This window comes from Carcharhinus amblyrhynchos, chromosome 10 (genome assembly GCF_965287045.1).
Source record: "Carcharhinus amblyrhynchos chromosome 10, sCarAmb.v2.hapA, whole genome shotgun sequence".
Taxonomy (NCBI): Eukaryota; Metazoa; Chordata; class Chondrichthyes; order Carcharhiniformes; family Carcharhinidae; genus Carcharhinus; species Carcharhinus amblyrhynchos.
Window position 1 is genome coordinate 41,481,553 of NC_137333.1, and position 13,743 is coordinate 41,495,295.

Here is a 13,743-nt window from a genome sequence, read left to right on the forward strand (position 1 = left end):
CTGTTTTGAATTTGAAAGGAGTTTGAATTGTGATCAGTTAATGTGTTAGGGATCTGACATTTGAGTCAATGTTGTACAAGAATGACATTGTACAATTAGGTAGTTGGCTACCCTTTGTTAATGTAAAATGGATATTGAATAATTTTGGTATTCTACTTTTCAGATGTGTACATTTTCCATTGAGCTTCTTAGTCTTGACTGAGGTTTAATTGATGCAAAAATTATATTTTTGTCTATTTAATATGGGACTATGAACAAGTAGACCAAAGGCTGGGCTTATAAACTATGAAATAGTTTAAAAGATAATCATTAGTGTTAACAGCTGCCGGCGGATAACTGAAACAGCAAGAAGATATTTTAAGAAGCAAGGTTTTGAATATTTACCGGTGAGAGAGGAACAAGGCCAAATGTTTGAACAGACGTCTAGTGTTCTGGAGTTGGTGTGTCATCACAGTCTTGGACAGGGATGGTCACACGCATGAATGCTTGATCAGCGATGAAAAGGAAATTGAAGGAGGAGGAAAGAACTGTGTGACATGAAGTGAAGAGATGAGTGGTTTGCCAAAATGGAGGTTAGAGCACATTATTAGGGGAAAGGGGTAGAAATTCAATTCTGAGGTCCTGCATCCCTGAGGAGATTTGTATAGGGATCTCAATACATCTGTGGAGACTCAGCCAAGAAGCAAAGGCTGACACATCTCTGTCTTGTTTTCCTGCTTCCAGTTCAGAGATGATTAAACTAGGAATCCTGGAACCTCAGCAGTAAAACCCACACAAGCTATCACTCCAGATGCGTGGCTTGAAAGTTAGTAAATAATTCATGCATTCTCACATTTAGTTTTTCATAAAGGCAAGAGCTGTTAGAAGCTGAATGTCTTTACTGTTGTATTGTACCACACAGTTGAATGGCTTAAGATCTGTTGGCTGGGATGTACTGTCACTAAGTGTTAAGGCTCTTTATGTGGAAACTGCATGATAATTGCACAGAATTGTCATCCAAACATTGCTGTATTTTTTCCACCTTTTGACATGGAAGTGGGATAAGCCAACCAACAAAATTAAGTATCTCTGTACAAACTAGACAGTTTTGCAAATGGAAATGTGTTCTCTTAATCTATTAATGAACAAATATCTGCAGTTAGTAAATGAAGGGCACCGGCCCACAAAACCGCATTGATGTGCAAGCCTTGTTCATGACACTGAAACTTCAGTGAAAATTTTTTAGAATGGGCACTCTTCAGCTGCTCTGATCGTAGTAATTTATTGGGATTAGATTCCATTGGCTTTTCCCGACCCATTTGTTATAAATTTGGATGATTAGCCATGGGAAAATAATGGACAGTCACCCCAGTTGTCGTACAAGGGCAATGTTGGCTATCAGCTGGAAGAACAAGTGAACCGCCAACAGAGTGAAGACAAAATGTAGCATGCTTATAGCCACAGAGCAAATTACAGACCGAGAATGCTGATATGCTGCACTTATTTTGAACATTTTTGTACCCTCAAAAATAGTGAAATGAGGGAGATGGGTGGGTGAATTTGGTGGGAGGCCCAAAACTTAGCCCCACGTCAGTGTGAATTTACAGCAGGATATTGTGATGATGCCCACCAAAGCAGATCAGGAATGGCAGCCAGCATGGAACTAATTTGCATCCTATTAATGGGAAGCAGATGAAGACCTTTCCCCTGTGCCTGATTCTCTGATGTCAGCAGGATGGAATGCAGGTCCAGAACATGTCTAGACCAACATGGCATGCAGAAATCAGGACTTACCAAAATAATGCCAGAGATGCCTCTGGAGTTTGTGGTGAAGGCCACCAGTGAGCCTGGAACACCCCAAAGATGTGCTCTTAGGCTGATTGGTATACCAAATTGACACTATTCTCCCCTGAATCTGGCTAAGTTAGGGGTTCCACTCGCATACATGCAGGGCAGGGTAGGTGTAGGAGGATGCGGCGGCGCGGGCTCGTTGGGCCGAAGGGCCTGTTTCCCGTGCTGGGTTGTTCTTTGTTCTTATAACACTGGGTTCGGGAAGCATCAATCAAGTCGGTTTTCCAGGTTCAGTGTCGTTGAGGCAGTCCATTTTCCAGCCTTAGAGTGTTCCTGGAGATGCATCATCTTTCTTCAATGATAGGCCAATGATGTTGGGTGCCTTCTAAATACAGCACCCAGATATGACGGCAGGATGCATGCCATCAGACCCACCCACAGAAGATGATGCAGAGCCCCTAGATACATCATTAACGATGTCAGGGTTGGAAGATATGGCAGGGGGAAAGTTAGGACCAGTGTCCGGGCACTGCCAGGGTACTGCCAGATCATGACCCTCTTTCCCTGGGTTCACTTCAGCAGGTCCCCATATGTCAAAAATCTGTTGTAAAGCCCATCCATGTGTTGTCACATCAGCCTGTGGGATGGGTAGGTGGGGAGGGGGCAGAATGATCTAATGTGGGGGGATAATACAGCATATTACAGCATCCAATGTATGCAAATGAGTTTCCCGACCTGTCATATGAGAGGGGCAGGAACATTTGGAGCAGGAAGTCCTGATGGAGTTAAAGCCATTTGGGGACTCCAGTTGAATTCTCTGCTCCCTCTGCTGTTCCCATCCATCGAAAGAAACAGCAGAAAATCCCCCCCCCAAAAATACACTTGATCCCAAACCAGAGTTTTATAAATGTTTAGCATAAATTCCTTATTTTTGCACTATATTCCTCTATTAATAAAGTCAAAGATCTCATATGTTTTTACTAAACAACCTTCTCAACCTCTCCTATCACCTTCAATGATTTATATACACACAGTTCCAGTCTCTTTCTTCCTGCATCTGTTTAACATTGTACATTTAATTTGTGTTTCTTCTTCCTATTTTTCCTGACAAAATGTTTCCTGTCATACTTCCCAGTGTAAAATTTCATCTGTCCTGTGTCATTTTATCAGTCTATGTCTTCCTGAACCTGTTACTCCTAACTTTCCGTGTTTTGCATCAACTGTGAGTTTTGTGTCTTGTACACCAAAGTCCAGCACATTAATATAAATCAGAAAGTGTAGTGTCCTGATGCCAATGATGCCAAACTCTGGGATACTATCGACTGTATAATAGATTTGATTGGACAGGTATAGAGAAACCGCTTCATCGGTGCTCAGTGTGCCTCAATGGCAGCGCATTTGCTCCTGAATCAGGAAGTATTGAGATTAAGTCCCGGTTGAGTACAAACTCTAGGCTGACACTCCAATGTGGTATTGAAAGAACGCTCTTCTGCTGGAGATGCCATCTTTTAGTTTAGACATTTAACTGAAGTATTGGATCTGATTTTAACTCTAAGTGAATGGATTTTAAGTGAATTAAAATCTCATGCATTGTCTGCTCTACCAGGGAAGTGTAAAAGACTTCATAGTGTTATTTTGAAGCTTGAAAGATCTTGGAAACAGATTATCTGCTCCTTAATCTCACTGTATAGTGTACTGTTTGTGAAACCGTGCTAGCTTTGTGTTCTAATAATAGCTGAGTGGATGCCCTTACTTTTTGGAGCTGCAAACTCGGTGGGAGGTGGTCACATCAGAGGGGCAGTACTGGTGTGATCATGAGGCCCTGGGGTCTTGATGTGGGAGAGGCCAGGGTACAAGAGCAATATGGGGGTCTCAGTGACGAGGAAGCACTCTGCCTCCTGAGGCATAAAGACTCTTTCACTTGGGGGAGGGCGAATGCAGTGAAACACAACCATCACTCGGTCAATGGCGTGAGGCCAGAGGGGATCAGAGACAGGAAGTTCAAATCCACTTCTCTGCAAACCCTGTCTGTCTGTCACTGATTGCCCTCATGAAAGGCTCTTTAACTGCACAGCACTGAAGACCCTGAAGAATGAGACTGCCCTCAAAGGAATTCTTTGAAAGGCGATTTGCAGATTTCGCAAGATTCAGCTTGTCGAGGCACGAAGAGTGTTATTGCCAGAATGACTATCTGACAATTCTTTGAGGAGTCCAGCAAGCCAGTTTAATATCCATGGCTAGATCTAGTTGCACAGTCTGAAGACAAAGGTTAATACTTTGGAAAACTAAGCTCCAAGAAAGGAGAAGCATCTTTCTTAGCAATGCACAGCTCGCACTGCAGAGAACCCCCTGACAAAGTAGGATGGTGATAGCAGACATCACTCACCCTGTTCAATATCAGGACTGGCATTATTCTTGAAGTGCGCCACCAGGATGCAGACCTCGCTGCCATGCATTCTTTCTGATGGTCTTCAGCACTATGCAAGGTCAGGAGATGTTCTTTGGTATAGATAGGCGGGGATTTGGGGGAGTGAATGTGCAGGTCAGATGCCATGAGATATTAGAAACTCAACACTATTCATCGAGCTGAAGTACAGAGGAGGCTATGTGGGAATGTGGCTGTAGTGTCAGAGGGTGTGGTGTGAGAGACGGCAGAATCAAAGGGTAGAATCTTAAAATTGGTGCTGACCAATTATGAGTGAAATCAGGAGACACATTTTCATACTAAGAGTAATGGAAATATAGAACACACTCACTCAAAATACTGTGGATGCTAATCACTTAATATCAACAACATTGAGAACAGCAAAATTTATTCCATAAACTTATCAAGGAAAATGAATCAAAGTTGGGGAAAGGGAGTTGAGATTCAGGTCAGCCATGCATTAATTTAATGGTTGACTGAAAAAGCTCCAGGGCTAAATGGTCCATTCATATTGCAGTGGTAATAGTGGAATGGCAGAGTGATTTAATTTGATTTATTATTGTTGCATGTGTTAGTATACAGTGAAAAGTATTGTTTCTTGCGAGCTATACAGGCAAAGTGTAATGTTCATAGAGAAGAAAAGGAGAGGGTGCAGAATGAAGTGTTACAGTCATAGCTAAGGTGTAGAGAAAGATCAACTTAATGCAAGGTAGGTCCACTCAAAAGTCTGATGGCAGTAGGAAAGAGGCTGTTCTTGAGTTGGTTGGCATGTCACCTCAGACTTTTGTATCTTTTTCCCAACAGAAGTGGCAAAAGAATGATTAATTTTACTGACTGAAAAATTGGGAATACTATTGATCCTTGCACCAGGTTCCTCAATTCACATTCATTTTGAATAAGACGTGTGTCAAAAGCAGCACACTGCAAACATTTGACATGTAATCTGCATCTAAATGGTTAAGCACACAGTACACAGTTTATTTTTGTCTTTTCTGCAGTTATGGGTATGCTGTCTTATGATATGAGCCAGAATGTGGGCAGCCTGCCAACATCTTTGAAGACATGATAGTTTGTTGATTTGAGAGACACCAAACTTCTTTCTTCTTATCTTACGCCATATCAGGCACCAAAAAATATCATACTTCTTAACAAAGTTGAGCTTTCTTTTCTCGTTTCCTCAATTTGGGAGGTTAGTCCTTGGTGATTATTTTTGCTTTTTTATTTTTAAATTCAATCTTGGCCATGATCATTTGCTTTACAGAGTGAAATTACATTTATTATCATAATTTGCAACTCATTTACATTTTGCACACAGCTGGTGGGAGTAGGACACTAAAGATAGATTGAGACATCAATGCAAAACACATTCTAAAAGGAATTGGGTGTTATAGTGGCATTATGTGACAAAAACCATGACGAAAGGCACAGACTGTCAGGAACATTGAGTATCAACAGAAAGAATCTTTATGAAGACCAGCTGTTTTTATTTTAATATTTATTAAATTGTAGGGGAAACAGTATTTTCATATTGAGAATTACAAGAGTGCTGAATAAAGTACCGCAGCACGTATTTTGTGCAAAGTAACACACTGTGAAAGAATTCAACATGTCTCACTTAGATTTATGTAAGGATAAGGCAGCGGTATTGCTTTGGAATGCCAACCCAGCATTGGATTGAATACAAAATGTTGATGCAGGTTTCTTTGTGCCGTTATAAAGCCACAAGAACTTTATCTGCCTGGTCCTTGTTATTTACAGTAATCCCTGCCCATCGTTCAGTTTGAGATTTTATGGGTCTATAAAATGTTGCTACAAAAATAAATATCATAATTTATCTGATGCAGAATCAGAAACAAAACACAATGAAATGAGAACTGTCTTTTAGGCAGAGGAGAGAATTCATTGAATTGTTCAATCTAAAGGGAATCAATTGAGTTTGGATCAGCTTTCTTATGCTGCAATATAAATTAACATTTAATGAAGCCTTATAAATCCAACAACACAAGCCTACATTTCTAGGCTGCTTCTTTTTCATTGCCTGGAAACAAAGTTGACGCAATCTATAATATCTTTATTAAGGCCAAGACCTTTAGAATTTTGCCAGCACATCTGCCCCAATTCCGGGGGTGGATAACGCTCAGAGAACAGCATTCTCCATTGGCCTTAGGTGGGATTGTATGAACCTCAGGCAGATGTGCCAATAAAATACTAAAGAATTCGGAGCATTGCAGTTCCAGAGAAATTTAGACTGAGCACCATTTGCTCCACTGGTTACAATCTTGTCCTGAATCACAGCCCACCCGGCACTCAAGATGGCTGGAGCATCATGATAGGATATTTCCGACCCCCACCACATCCAGCTCCAGAACCATATCATCTCCTGAAAGAGATTGAGAGCCGAAATAAGAGAAAAATCACCCTTGGATATTCCACTTCAACCCCTAAAATAATTAAACCAGTCCAGGAGAACATCTGGACCATAGTGGGATGGGGATGGAGTGGAGGGGGAGGTGGTTTCTTCCTCTCTGCAGCATGGTAACAGGAGGTGGCTGTGTCTTATGGTCCTGCAGTTGTTAATGGGATTTCACACTGAATGCACCCCTCGCCACTGGGGAAACAGAAGATCCAGCCGGTGTGTGTGGCAGCAAGATTTCGGTGCCTGTGTTTTCTGTAAAAACACTCACCTTCTGTATGATGTGATTCCTCCCCAATCAAGAACCAATCGAGTTTTCTGTTGAAGAGTTTGAAGAGAGTCAGCAGTCACCACACCAGCTGGAAGTGTTTTCCAGAAGCTGCTACTCTCTGGGAGAAGAACCACCCAGCCCAGTCAACGCACAAATTAAATTCACCTTCCCTAATCCTCCCCAGTTTGTTAAACTGGAGCGATTTATCAGACCTGCTATCTGGCCCTTCTCTGATTGAGGTTATATAACTCTATGCTGCTCTAAAATAGATATACACAGGTCCTTAAGCCTACCTTAGAAACTAAGATTCTGAAAAATGAATCATTTTGAGACTCTCCTCTGAACCTTTTCCCAGGTCACTGTACTATCCACTACTTGAGGAAGCTAAAACTGGATAAACCACTCCAAATATGGTCCGTTCAAAAGGGTTGAATTGTAGGGATTCATTAGGGGGATCCCTAATTGCAAACAGTAGAAATGGAATCCTTTTATCCCAATTATTAGAACATTCCTGACAACAAGCTTTAATCATGGTCTTTTGATACTCTGAAGACTTATTTTACTTCCAAACTATTCATTTTCTTTGAATATTTATGACATTAGGTTTAAACCTTGACCTGATTATATTTCCTTAAATAATCCATAACTTGTAAAGTATTGAAACAATTTCTCCACTACCAATTTGGTCATAATCTTACTAAGTTGCTGCCTCAGGAAATCTCATTGAACATATATATCCTATCTCTGATTTTAGATAGGCGTCTGATATTAAAACCCTGATAAACAGTTCTTCAAAAGCTGGCATTGGAATTAAGGATGCAGGTTTCATTAATGATCAGAGTTTCCCCGCTACTAGACATGGCTGACAGGATTTAACCGTATTTGTATATAATCCTAGCCAATTAAAATGTATCAATATTTTGGCCTGCATTTTTCAAATAACTAAGAGATCTTTCATCTTTATATCATTAGCGGGACTGATCCCAGATGACTGATCCCAGATGCAGTGGCCACATGATATTCACTCACCATCACTACCAAATCATGTGGGGGCAATTTGATGTTACTCTTGAAAAGCGGGGTCCTGGGGACAGGAGGCCATGATGCCATGATGCATGAGAAGGGCAAAGACTTCACCGTAGGAGCTGGATGGTGTGGACAATAGCTGCTGTAATGCTTGGCTGCATGAGGAGGTGGTGTTGAGGGTTGGTCACCCTCTAGCCACTGCATCACATAGGGATGAGGGAGGATGCTAGAGTGAGGAAGACAGATAACACTGCAAACTATCTCTCTCTTTCTCTCTCCCTCTCTTCCATGTCCTCACAGACTGAGGATGGATATTGGACTGGACACATTCCAGGTAGCAATGGTTCTGATCATTGGTGCCAAGGCAATCAGGAGGTTGCAAGAATGCCCAGTCTAGCCCTGGTATGGCCCTACACCACAGGAGCTGGATCTAGAAGATCAGGAGGCTGCTGGAGAGGTTCAGGTGCCGGCTGCCCATTAGGCTGAGGAGGGTCAGGAAGACAGTGATACCACAGAGCCTGGCTCTAGGAGCTGCTGGACTACACGTGTCACAGAAACTGCACCTGCAATTGGAGACAGTGTGGCTCCTGTGCCAGGTTCTTGATCACCTGGCATTGAGAGGAGGAGGAGGACACTCACTTCCTGGTGAAGGTTACTAACGGCCTCAACTTCTTTGTTACTGGATATTTCCAGGGCTTGAGCAGGCACCTGTGCGATATCTCACAGTCATCCATACACTGGTGACAGATGCCCTGAATGCTAGGGCATCGGATTACATCAGTTTCATTCTGGAACAGGCCTCATCAGCATTCCCAGGCTGCACGATTCAGTCCATTACTAGGATGCCGAAAGTCCAGGGGGCAATTGGTGGTACACATTTGCCCTGCAAGTACCACCTAGACAGAGAATGCTCTGTATGACCCCAAGGGAAGAGGAAGGGCTGGAGCCCATGCCAGGGCCTTCCAGCCAGGAAACTCCGGCCATCCTTAACTGTTCCTATCCCACCCTTCCTGACACCAGTGCATCTCATGGGCAGCAGGCTAAACAGGGTGGCATGGCTATATCTGTGACTCCCAAATGTCGGCGGAACCCTCCAGGTCCCGGCCCTGTAGGGATGCTAGCCAAGGGCATCCCAGGCCACAGGGCAAGGAATACAGCTGCCCCCTCCACCTCTCGTGTGCATCCTGGAGGGGGTCACCTAGATGTAATGGTAGACAATGTAAGATTAAAAAGTTGGAAGGTCACCTAGAGAATTGGAGTGGAGGCAGACACTGGAGTTAGGGAGAGGGCAATTGGCTCTGTAAATAATCACTATTAACTTTTATTGCACCCCACAGCTATGACACCTCTGTCTGTGATCTGCCTCCCACAGGAAGTTCCATACTCCAATTATATCCACAGAGAGTCCAAACATCGTTCAGTGTGAGAGAGGCTCTTCAGCCCACTGAGTATGCCTCGATGAAACCTACCACTGGATTTGTGCGTTATCCCAGTGCCAAACACTGGTACCAGATCCCTGACTGCTGTGGTAGTCCAAGTGCTCTCCCAAAAATGCCATTAGGGTTATGAAGTCACAGGCCTCCACCACTAATGGGGAGCTCAGTAGTCGAAGCTCCTCTGTCCTAGTCCCAGCCAGCTCCCTGAACAGTCCCAGCCATGTAGGTCCTGTAGGCCCATAGTGACAAATAGCCTGGGATGGCATCTTCATCACTCACTGGACCCTAGCACTGGACCCTAGCACTGCCCCTCTAACACCACCCCCCAGCCCTGGGGCAGTAGGCCGTACAGTGGTGCCCCCGACCCTCAACTCAAACCTGGGCCAAGATGCCAGTGTGCATTTGGATAATAGGTCAGAAGGAGTCTTGTGTTTCACCAAGGCAGCATCACAGCTTGCTGCATTTCTTCAGCATCCTGAGCCATATCCCGATAGGTTCTGAGGGAACACATTTTATATTTATCATTGCTATGATTTTAGTACCCATTTCCTTTCCTGGTATAACCTTGATCCATAGATTCCTTGATTTTTGTACTTCTGCAATAGGTCTCCCATTTAGTTTTAGTATTTCCAGTCTTATTACAATGGAAGCATATTATTTTCTTTACGTCTCTTTTTCATTCTGCCCCATCTCCTTTATTATTTTGGTGTCCTTCTGTTTGTTCCATAGAATAAGTACCTTTTCCATTACTCCTCCAATTCCCTTGTTGATCCCCATGTGACCATCTTCCCACATGTAACTGTCTGTGAGAGATATCATAGGTATCAGACAAAACAGCTGCTTCCCAAATCTTTGCTATATGACACTGAGCTAAATAAATCTTAATGGTTATTGAAATTTGATTTTGGAATTCTTGCACAATCATGATTTCCCTCACGTTCTCAAAGGTTTTCTCTAATTTCAGTGATCAAAACCACTGATCCCTTGTGTTTCTTTTTCTCTTGCAGCTTCTACAACTATCTCAGTAGATTTTTTTCTTATGGTCCAACACTTTAACTGATAAGCTTCAGGGACAAGCATTGGGTGTTGCCCTCTTAACCACTTTATAGTCTGTAGGTTGTTCTTCAGACAGAATAATGTCCACATTCATTAGCTGTACCTGACAGGACACTTTGTAATATTAAGGTCCAAGTCACTTTGGCTGCTTCAACTTCAGAGCTCTCTTTTTAAGTGAGGTGAAATATCTTTCAACTCCATCCTCTGTAAATTTAGGCACTAAACAAAGATTTTTAATTAAATCAAATCTCTCCCGGGAATTAGAAGTATCGTCTGAAATACTAGTCATCCTTTTTTTCTTGATTCTAAGCTTTTCTTTGGCCAAGTTATGTTGTCTGAGTTCCTTTCTCTTTGAAGCTCTCTGTCTCTATCCTTATCCCTTTCCTCTGCTGGCTTCTCTCTCTGAAGTTCAAATTTTTGCATTTCCATTTCTCTGTTTTCTTTCTCCTCTTTTGCCAGTTTAAGATTTTTCTTTTTTTTTTCCTTTCTAATTCAAGATTTTGTATTTTCTCTTTTTTTTCCCTCTAGTTAAGGGTTTTTTTGTCCCAATGCACTTGAATCTTAGCTAACTCTAACTGTGATACATTAATTTCAACTGTCTCCTCTTTTAATTTTAATTGCTAGTAATTAATTTAAGAACATAAGAACATAAGAAATAGGAGCAGGAGTAGGCCATCTAGCCCTTCGAGCCTGCCCCGCCATTCAATAATGGCTGATCTGTCGTGGCTCAGTTCCACTTTCCCGCCCTCTCCCCATAACCCTTAATCCCCTCTCTTATCAAGAACCCATCAACCCGCTTCTTAAAAATATTTAGCAAGGCAGCCTCCACCACTTCAACGGGCAGAGAATTCCAGAGATTCACCACCCTTTGAGTGAAGAAGTTCCTCCTCAACTCCGTTCTAAACCGCCTCCCCCTTATCTTGAGGCTGTGCCCCCTAGTCCTACTGTTTGGACCTCGGGGTCCTTGTGCATGAGTCGCAAAAACCCAGCTTGCAGGTGCAGCAGGTGGTCAGGAAGGCGAATGGGATGCTGGCCTTCATAGCGAGGGGGATTGAATATAAAAGTAGGGAGGTCTTGCTGCAGCTGTATAGGGCATTGGTGAGGCCGCAGCTGGAGTACTGTGTGCAGTTTTGGGCGCTGCACCTGTGCAAGGATATTTTGGCCCTGGAGGGAATGCAGAGGAGGTTTACTAGGCTGATACCGGAGTTGAGGGGATTGAGCTATGAGGAGAGGCTGAATAAACTAGGCTTGTACTCGTTAGAGTTTAGAAGAATGAGGGGAGATCTCATTGAGACGTATAAGATGATGAATGGGATGGATAGGATAGAGGTGGAGAGACTCTTCCCGCTCAAAAAAGACAGTAGGACTGGGGGGCACAGCCTCAAGATAAGGGGGAGGCGGTTTAGAACGGAGTTGAGGAGGAACTTCTTCACTCAAAGGGTGGTGAATCTCTGGAATTCTCTGCCCGTTGAAGTGGTGGAGGCTGCCTCGCTAAATATTTTTAAGAAGCGGGTTGATGGGTTCTTGATAAGAGAGGGGATTAAGGGTTATGGGGAGAGGGCGGGAAAGTGGAACTGAGCCACGACAGATCAGCCATGATCTTATTGAATGGCGGGGCAGGCTTGAAGGGCTAGATGGCCTACTCCTGCTCCTATTTCTTATGTTATGTTCTTAAATTAATTACTAGCAATTAAAATTAAAAGAGGAGACAGTTGAAATTAATGTATCACAGTTAGAGTTAGCTAAGATTCAAGTGCATTGGGACAAAAAAACCCTTAACTAGAGGGAAAAAAAGAGAAAATACAAAATCTTGAAATTTGGCTTTTATTTCTACATTCAATTTATGTGTTAACTTTCTAAGTTTAGCCTTGGGCAAGGATTCAAATAATCCACTGTTACATCTTTTACTTCCAGAAAAGTCCTAGCAACAGTCAAAGCTGTTTTTAAATTCCACCCTGTGCAAATTCTGTTCCTATGAACAAAGTTTAATACCTCTACATGCTCATTTCTTTAAGGGTTCATAGATCCCACTTAAATTCAAGCGCTTTTAATCTCACAAGAACTCTGAAAGATGGGTTGGTTAGGTGCATTGGCCATGCTAAATTCTCCCTCAGTGTACTGGAACAAGTGCCGGAATGTGGCGACTAGAGGATTTTTACTTAACTTCATTGGACTGTTAATGTAAGCCTACTCATGACACTAATAAACAAACTAATAAAACTAAACTTTGCTTATGTTAATACTGGACAAATAAGATGTGAAATCTGGCTTGGTAGATCCTAACTTTGCCTTTGTTTGGCAGTCAGTTACTGAACATGATCGCAAGAAGTCTGCCAATGCATGTTTGGCTTAAAGAATAAAATGCTTATTATTCAAGCAAAGTTAAGTATATTACACTTGGCAAAAGGTTGGAAAGATTTCAACACAAATATCAGAAAATGATTTCAACCTCACACTTTTCCTTTTATCCCAGCAATACCTTTACAGACACAGAAAACCCAGTGAATATTTACCAACACCAAGGCTTGGGCTGACTGTGGTCAAACAGTTTTCTTCCGGCAGACTTCTGAACAGTCTCTAGATGCTGCTCTTCAATTGGTATCTCTCTCCAAGACACCCAGAAACCACATTCTACACTAACTCTTCCTCTAAATTGAAAAACAAGAGTCCCCTAAACTCAGTCCCCCTGTGGTCTGTGGGATCTCTTCCTAAAGAGTTTTAAACTTTCAGCTTCACTCTCTGGTATCCACACTGTAGCTGACAGAATAGCCCTTCTCTCTTTGCTTGTGTCACTGGTTCACTTTTGCTGGGCAACAGCACAATTTTCTTCTACTTGATGTTTTGGTTTTAACTTCACTAAACTACTAGCCCCTTGGTAACCCGTCTCTTCACTTCAAGAGTTGTAAAAGCTAATTAAAAATTAATGCCTGCAAATAGGATACCAGACTTGTCAGCACCCAATTCACAAAAAATGAAATTAGACCCAAGTTTCACTGTTCTGTACAAAATAGAAATCAATCCTCACCTTCAACAATAAGTGCAGAGTTCATGGACTTATTTGTCATTAAGGTTGAGAGAATCGGATTAGCTGCCTCTACTGCATCTTTCCCTTCTGCTAGCCCAGCTGGCCAAACTTCCTACAATGCTTCCCCCTGCTCCGCCCTATCTCCAAACCTGCACTTGTTCCTAGTTTCCCTCCTACCTTCCCTCACCATCTATTCCATTGATCCTATTCTGTGTAAACTGCTGATCATCCATTTCTCCTCCTGGGTGCCATGTTGGCCAATATTGTAAATGTTTTTCTCTCTTCAGACGATGTCCCTCTCTCTTCCGAATCTCATGTTAT